At 41.0% G+C, this 8,475-nt stretch overlaps 1 protein-coding gene across 1 annotated transcript in view; it reads right to left on the reverse strand.

Moving 5' to 3' along the window:
• The window catches only part of MC5R (melanocortin 5 receptor), a 2,129-nt gene extending 1,474 nt beyond the window's left edge, over positions 1-655 (reverse strand). The window contains exon 1 of the mRNA XM_009889059.1: positions 481-655. The gene's annotated coding sequence lies outside the window, so the exon portion shown is untranslated. The remainder of the gene's footprint in view (positions 1-480) is intronic.
• Between the last annotated feature and the right edge of the window lie 7,820 nt (positions 656-8,475).

The following is an 8,475-nucleotide window of genomic DNA, read 5'->3' on the forward strand; positions in this document are numbered from 1 at the left end:
AGCAGAACCTGCCCACTTGAATACAATATGTAGAACTTTGAATTATTGCCGCAATTAAGAACTTAACATTTTCAGTAAAAGATTTAAATGCTTTCCCGACCTTCGTACTTCTTAAGTTCACATGAACTGTGTTATAAACAGCTTATCTGTGCAATACTAACATGCTCACTTAGGAGCATGACATTAAACACCTACCCAAGGCAAATCCATACATTTCAAGATACACTAAGGTTACAGAATCAGTATGGGTGGAATTCTGCCATAAAATGAGTTTTCTATTCCAGATTGTATCTTATTCAATGCTCTGTTGGTAATGACAAAATTCATTACAAGTTGTAAGCCATCAGATTCTTAATAAGGGAAACACTTAAAGCCGATTGTCAGTGACTTACTGCAAATAAAATTGAAAGCATATCAAGCTAAATAATTTTCAGTTTTTAAAAGTAACCTATTGTTTGCAATCAAGTATTTTAAGTGTACCTATTTACCAGAGCTGCTCCTTCAGCTGCTCTTCCTCTTCATCGCCTGCAACCTTTCCTCCAGAGAGCAGAAGTTTCAGCCCCCCTCCTCACCCGACATCTGGGGCTGGGGACTCCTTGGTGGGAATAGATGACAAAAATAGAGGAAAAGGAATGAGTAAATCCATAGAGTCAAGGCTGACCACGTATAAATTACTTAGTGTGCAACTGCCTTTTTATAGACTGCGAGCAATAATGACTTCAGTACTTAAACTGTAGCTCCTCCTCCCCTTCTTTGCCCCTCTGAACTTCTCTTTTCACAGATTTTGTTAGCAAAGGCTTGGGTTTTTACCACCATCTAGTGGGCTTCTCTTGTTTTTCTAACTGAACAGTCATTCTTATCTAAAATTCATTATGAGCTTTTTATAATATTAAAGGGGAAAATGCACTCGGCATGATCCTTTCCAAAAACTTTTTTTTTTTTATTTTCTCAGCTGTTGCTAGTGCTCACTGACAAAAAGTTCATACTGTAATAGTACTCCAAAGGGGGTGAGAGCAGAAGACTGTTCTTAAAGTAGGAGGCTTACTACTGCTACAAGCATTTCTCTTATACACACAGTTACAATTCTGCAAGAATAAGGACCACACTGTTGCAAAACTCAGAGAACGTACAGTCAAGCCAGTCACACCACTAACAGAAGATACAACTCAAGCAATTCGTGTGAAAAAATAGAACAAATAACCAGTTGTGTTCAGTCCCCATGATAGAACAGAGACTTCGATGCCGATGTGGAAGGAGTGAGCAGTGCATTGTGCCAGTAGTCAGGGCTTCCCAAGGTGGATGTGAATTCTTTCGGGTTTCACAGGGTCTAAGAGCTGGGAAGCTCAGTGCTCAGCATTGCAATGGCTGAAGTCCCTCTGTGGGTCTCGCAGTCAGGCAGCCGATGTTCATTCTGGGCCTTACCCAAAAGGTGGCAAAATCAGTGCGAGTCTTTTCTTTAACAAATGAGCTCTGCTTCTGCACACAGACTGAGGAACACAAAGCACACACCTTCCTGACACTACCAAATGCCTTTTATGTTATCTGCTAACCAGCCAGTCAAATACCATGCAGGATTTGAAGTTAGCTTGAGATAAAAAGTCTCCGCTGCTCCAAATAACCACCTTTCTGCAAATTAGGGGGTTGGCTTTTTTTCGTGGTAAATAACAGCTTCAAATGCTTGTTTTAACCTATAGCATTTTTCTTAAAGAATCTCCATCAGCAAAACCAAACTTTATGGCTGTATCCTGTGCCATTTTTGTGTTTTCAGTGTTCAGATAGAGTCTATCATTATAATGCAGTTAAATCCGTATTTCTAATTATTATATTCCACATACGATTCCTTTATTGTTACTACTAGCTTCACTCTAAGGACGCTGAAAGACCTGGGCCACTGGATGAAATGTTCTTATGTACAAATAGTCCCTGCACCAAAGGAGACAGTGAAAAGCATTTTTATTCATTTGAGTAAAATAGCTCCTCTAGCATTATGCAGTTATAGTCTGGAGTTGAACTTTGCATGCCCTTTCTCCCCACTACAGAAAAGAGAGTAGATTATCACAAAAGAGAGGTAGCAAACTATGCTCAAGTGAAGCTGTTAGATCTGAGCAGATAATGCCATCCAGTGAACAGCAACACTCCCTGCTGTATCCAACCTGTCTGTGTGCCAAATCAGAGCTCACAGTTCTTTGCTATGCCCAAAAGAAAAGAATATAGAATGCCCGTCCACAGTTCTTTTTCTGTTCTTTAACGTACAGCATGTTTTAGCTCTCCTAGGTTATCTTTAGTTAACTCATCTTAGTTATCTCTGGTTATCTTTTGCACAGTTTTTTATTTTCCCACTGTAGACCCTGGAAATCATATACCTAAAAGTAAAATTTTACTTCTTTCACTGTTCCTATAGCTACCAAGAGTTGTGCAGACACTGTGCTCTCTCTGCTTCCAATTATTTCTCTTCCAGTATCCTATTTTTTGTTTATTACACTCTCTCTTTTCTGTTTGCCTTCCCGTTTACAAATTCTGCTGTATGTTCGGTTAATGAAGTTCTTTGCAGCCCAGCTTAACTGCCTTCACAAAAGTTCTCACTGTACCTGGTAGGACTCAGTACACCAGCAGATTACGAGAAATAAATCACACATCAGACTGGATGGTTTGGCTGTTATTCCTTAGAGCAATGCCAGGTCTCTCACATATAAATTATGAATCAGCCTTTGGATTCTTCTTCCATGGGCCAGGCATAAACCCTGGTACAAGTGTCTATGCTAGACAAAGAAACTCCCTTATGTACAAAGCTTAAAGAAAAAGTACCTGCCTGGGAACTGGGCTAGTGATATATATGTAGTTTGTTTATGTTAGAGGACAAAAGTAAAAAATAGTTTACTTTTTTTTTAAAAGAGTGTTTTATCACTGTATTGCTGCAGCAAGAAGCTGTAAGCGTAATAGTTTGAGAAGCAAGTAGCTGAAGGGGCACCAAATTAGCATTGGGTGGAGGCATGCAGGTGGATTACAAGCATTGTAAGTAAAGGAGCATGTGAGCAGGTCTTTGGATTGTCTCAGGAAAAAACGATGAGCAGCTTCATCTCCCAGCTGGAGGACTGCTGACTGAATAGGCTGGTCTTTCAGCGTTCATGGTCTTGGTGTTTGGCTCCCTTGTTTGTTCAGTTAAATAAATTCTCTGTCTCTACAGACAGGTTGGTTCTCGGTGTTTTCCAAGACCACAAAGCTCATGTCTGGATTGCCATTGTGGGCAAACAGTACTCCATGCATCACAAAGCCTGTGTTGTTATTTAGCTATTGGGCTGTACCCACACAGCACAAGACCTGATCCCTTGAGAGCACACAGAGCAGGCAAACCAAGGAACACAGTGAAGCCTCTGTCCTATCCCCATACTGGCATTTTCTTTCCACAGATGGAAAGAGGGAGGTTGGACTGGGGCCTTAGGGTGTGGGTGCACAGGTCTCCCTGCAGCATAGAAACAAATACAGTTGGGTCGTACACCAGGAAGCCTGGATCTGGAGTCCTTGGGAGTGCTCCTGACGTCCATTGTCTACGTATAGCCAAAAGGGATGCTAAAATGCATCTTCAGGAAAAGGTGTTTTGTTCATGTAACGTCTCACCTGGCATAAGAAAAATGCTAACTGCTTAAAGTCCCTATTCCACTGAACTCAAGACTTTGCCTTGGACCACAGGCAAAAAGACCAAAAGTGCCCCAGAAGGACATCAGTGAACATAGGAAAGAAGCAAAATAAGAAAACAGGGAAAGAGGGTTAGGGCATTTTTGGTCCCATGCCATTTCTCTCCGTTGTGAAGCGGTGAGAGAGCAGAAAGCCACTTCAGCCACACATCTGCCTCTCAGGCTTCATCAGCCACCAGAGCAGGAGCCCTGACAGCGTTGCTGACAAACAGCCAGCCCCTGACTGCCACCAGCACCACCAGCCATCATGTCAAAGCTCCCCTTTGCCCAGCACATCCTCTGGGACAGGAGAGGCTGTGACTACCCTGACCCACAGGCCAGGTTACATCATGTCAAAACCAGTAGGGAATTGCATGCCGCCTGCATGACAGCAAGGTACTGATTTTATCAATGAATAAATGAGGCTGCAGGTACAATGTGCCCCCAAAGAAGTTTCTGTAAGAAAAGCTTATTACACACAGATGCATTCTGATATTAATCTGTGCTAATCTTAACAGGTTCAGAGAAGAGGTTTACTGAGCTAATACAAATCTACCCAACTTGTCTGGTGCTAATACATTGAAGCAATTTAATTCCAGTGTCCTTCTGTAGCTATTTTTATCTGTTCAATGAAAATACATTTGTCCTTCATAATGTAGCTTTGGATTGGTGCTCTTGGCCTATTTACAAAATCTCTCTCTTGTCTACTCCTTGCATATGCTGTCATTAACATAGTATTTCAGAGCCACAGGGTATCCTGTCACACTGCATTCTTCTCTAAGACGTGACCCATGGATCCAGGACGATAGCAAAGATCGTGGCCTTCTCTGCATTTGGATATCTAATCACACAACAAATGTTCTCTAACTTCTCAGACTGAGAAAACTATTTCTCTTGGCCTCCACAATGAGTAGCTTGGGCTGAGCTCCATCAAGGTCCCCACTGTTACCTCCCCAGCATTATCATCCAGTTAGCCTTTAATAAAGACAAGTGATTAGTCCAGACCACAACCAAAAGGCATTGATCCTTCCTGTCTTTAAAGAACCTGGGTGAAGTGGTGATAGCTCAATCCCCTCCTCTGTCCAGGGGAAAGCTGAAAGCCTAAAAGTTAGGTTTTTGAGGTAAGCAGTGGTATGGTGAATACATTCTTTAACATCTTTACAATCTTCAAAACAATGCTTGAATGTGTTTTGCAGGAAGAATCACAGAAAAGCAAGACTGCAAAAAAGACATCAAAATATCATGTAAACTGTGCCCTGTCAAAGGGTGGGATCAGCCATACTTAGTATGGCTGCCCTAACACTTCTAACCATCAACCCTTTCATCTGAGTGCTTCAGAATGATTTGAGATAATCTCTGGCCACCTCCAGTTAGTACCTATCAGTGGTGCATCTCGCATCAGAGTAGGAAGCTGTGAAAGATGCAATACAGTAAAAAAGACATTTTAGAAAGACATATCCTAATAACCTAAACCAGACAATGTCATAACTAGCCCCCTAAACTTTAAAAGGGTAATAAGAGGTTTAGTAACCTTCATTTTTATGTGCCTTCTAATGGGAGCCAATTCCAGTAATGAATCATCCCCTTATGTTTTGTTAGAGCATGGGTCAGCAGTACAGACCTGGTGAATCATAAAAAAGTGCCAGCTATGGACTCTAAAAAGCACAGATGACCAGTGAAAGACCACAGAAACTTTCTGACAGAAAGGAGGGGTAATTCAATAATGGACAAACAGACTGGGGAAAAAAAATCACTTAGCAGGTTCTTGTTGGACTCTGCTTTCTACAAGAGAAAGTGTTTCTTGCTAGACCACAGAGAAGATTTAATATGTCTTGATCCATTAGAATGATTATAAAAAATGTCATTTAAATGCTACGTTAATTACATCTTATAAGGCATTCCATGTCTCATTTCTGCAAGCTTGCCTTGCAGTATGGCAAAGACGAACATTGAGCACATTGTTCATGTATTTCAAAAAATGCTTGTGTGTGAGAATCTTTTTTTTTATAAAATGCTGCTAATTTTTTGTATAATTCAGATCCTCAGTGAGACTTCAATATTTGAACATTTTAACTTTGTTAGAGGGATCACAGGCAATTCAGTGAAAGCTGATGTACAACACCCAGTTTTCAGTAAATTACATTCTAACACTGAGCAGACAAGCCCTACGTATTGCTTGAATAGAATAGCACAGCATAGCATAGCACAGCATAGAATATTTCAGTTGGAAGGTGCCTACAGCGATCATCTTGTCGAACTTCCAATTCACATTCACAATTCCCCATTTTTCCAGTGCAGCTTGTAACACCAGCGCTAGGCACACATCAGTTGCCAGTCACCCATTTACCAGTAGATATTCACAAGCAGATCCTTCTGCTGCATGGACTATTGCAGATGTGCTCCAACATCTGTTCCCAGCGAGAACCAGGTTTATTTGCACTCTTCTTGAGGGGATCTGAGAAGAAGTAGCCCAGCCTAAGACTAGTTTTGTTTCGGTTAGGACCAATGTGGGGCTCTCCGATTTTAACAGACCTGCCCTGTCATGACAATTTACCAACTATTTCCCATGGCTCAAGAAACACAGGTCTCCCACTGATGGCAAAGGCCTTTTAATGTACCAGTTTGAACAGGCCAGGCACATGTGCGCTATTCCTCTCACCCTTATTATTAGCACATGGTCAAAACACTGAATCTTAAACCTCCTCAGCCTGATCAGAAATACAGGCACTGTCCTTCTGTCCTAAAGTTTCACACATTCCCAAGATACAGACCCATTCTGAAATCTAGGCTTTGCTTTTCTGCTGTCTACCTCCATGGTCCAGCTCCAGCTTCTCTTGCAGGTTAACTCCACTTTTCCTTAAATTTCATCAAAGTTGTGAGCTCCTTGGGTTAGAGTGTGCATCTTCCTCATGAAAAAAATGGGAAGAAATTCATGTACAAACAGGCACCACATAGGGTGTCTAAGCACATCATTGCATTTACATTAACAGATAAAACCCAAGAGATTATAGACCACTGGCAAACAGCAAATCTTCTAAACCCAGTGCCCCTGCACTTAGGTCATCCTCCCCAGGGAGTTTCCTGCATGTTCATCTGAGAATGAAAAGCCACCTATTCCTCAGAAAGAGTGAAAAAATAAAATCCAACTTCTGGGGTTTTATAAACTTCTGGACTAAAGAGATCACTCTAACAGGTGCGGACTTCCATCTTCCCTCCTGTCAGATGAACAGAGGAGCACAGGGTGAACCCTCCCTGGGGAGCACTGCGCTCCCCATCCTGGACTGGCTGCTTGATTTGAGCAGAGACCCCCAACAACTCAGCTTCTCACTGTCCTGTGCTGTCTCTGTAGTCAGGTGTCAACATTTTAGCCCAACACAGGGATGACAAACAAGATGAAGGACAACCTCAAGAAGATGTACAGTGAAACTAATCATGAATTCACTATACCCCAAAAGAGACATTGCTGCACACACAAAATTGCAGATGCAGCAATGTGTGCCTGCAGCTCCTATCTAGGCAAATGCAAATGTCTCTGGTTCAATACATATGATGACTAAACATAAATATACACGCTACCCAGGCAATTTTCAAGAATGCTATGACAGCAATATCAACATTTCTCTCTTTAGAAGTGGTTTTCAGTGCTATTTCTAACATCTCTGTACTAATATACAGTTTCTTTCCTTACTCTCTGTTCAGGTTGGTAAAAAATGCAGTTACTTCTTATTTAAAGAGGTGTCTAAATACACCAGAAATAAGAATTAAATAATAACCATTTAGCTCAGAACTGACTTTTTTTGTCAAGTCCTTGCTACACTACTTTTTCTGAGCTTTCCTACAACACAGGCTTGCAATACACAGTATCTTTTTTTCATGTCAGGGTGGTTTTTTAATCATTGTATCATGAAAGAAAAAAATAAACAACACTGTTTCAGGAGTAGGAATTATTTCTTTTCTAGCATTCACCTGCTGAGGAGCGAAAATTTAGAGTTTTGCTATGGCTGAAACCAAAGATGTAAAAATTTAAAGGGCAAATTACGTTAACCAGAAACAAAAAGATTGCAGAAAGGAAAGAAGTCCAATATTGTGTCTGAGCCCAGAATATTGTCTTCCACACTGAAGCATCCATTGCATTCGGTTGTACTAGTGAAAACCTAAACCAGTTTACACCAAAGCATTGTCCCTGATGGCAAGCTGTTTGCTGACATACAAAAACCAAGTGACTCTCATGAGCCCCTCAAATTCATTGCATTTAATATTTCAAGCACCATTAACCCTTCACAAAAACAGGTACTGTGTGCCCTGCTGTATTTAGTGCCTAAGCCAGTATTAAGAGTAAAGCAGAATCTGAGAAAATTCTTGTCATACTGGTTCGGGGAAGCTGCCCATAAGCTGCAGGTTTCCAGCTTTCCTGGGCTTACAAAGTGTCTGGTTATAAAAGAGGACGAGAAGATAGTTTCTTTTTGGCAGGTTTTGAAACATGAATCAAAAAAAATCTTACTTTTTTTTTTGTTGTTGCTGTTCCCCAAAAAAACAACCAAAGAAGCCCAGTACGATTTCAGAGAGAGGGCAGCCTCTAAAGCAAGCTTATATTCTAATGGAAATAACCCAGAAAGCCCAGCGCATGGGTTAATCGTTCAGGATAAAAAGGATGGCAGATTTGTGTCTCCAAGAAATCGGTTGCTATTGGATCAATTGGGAAATCAATTTCTGCAAGAGCTAAGCTGGACTACGCCATGGTTTCTCAATTGAATTACATTTCTTCATGCCATCTCTAATTGCTGATAAAGAAAAAGAAAAAATT

This window comes from Charadrius vociferus, unplaced genomic scaffold (assembly GCF_000708025.1).
Source record: "Charadrius vociferus isolate BGI_N301 unplaced genomic scaffold, ASM70802v2 scaffold65, whole genome shotgun sequence".
In the NCBI taxonomy this organism is placed as follows: Eukaryota; Metazoa; Chordata; class Aves; order Charadriiformes; family Charadriidae; genus Charadrius; species Charadrius vociferus.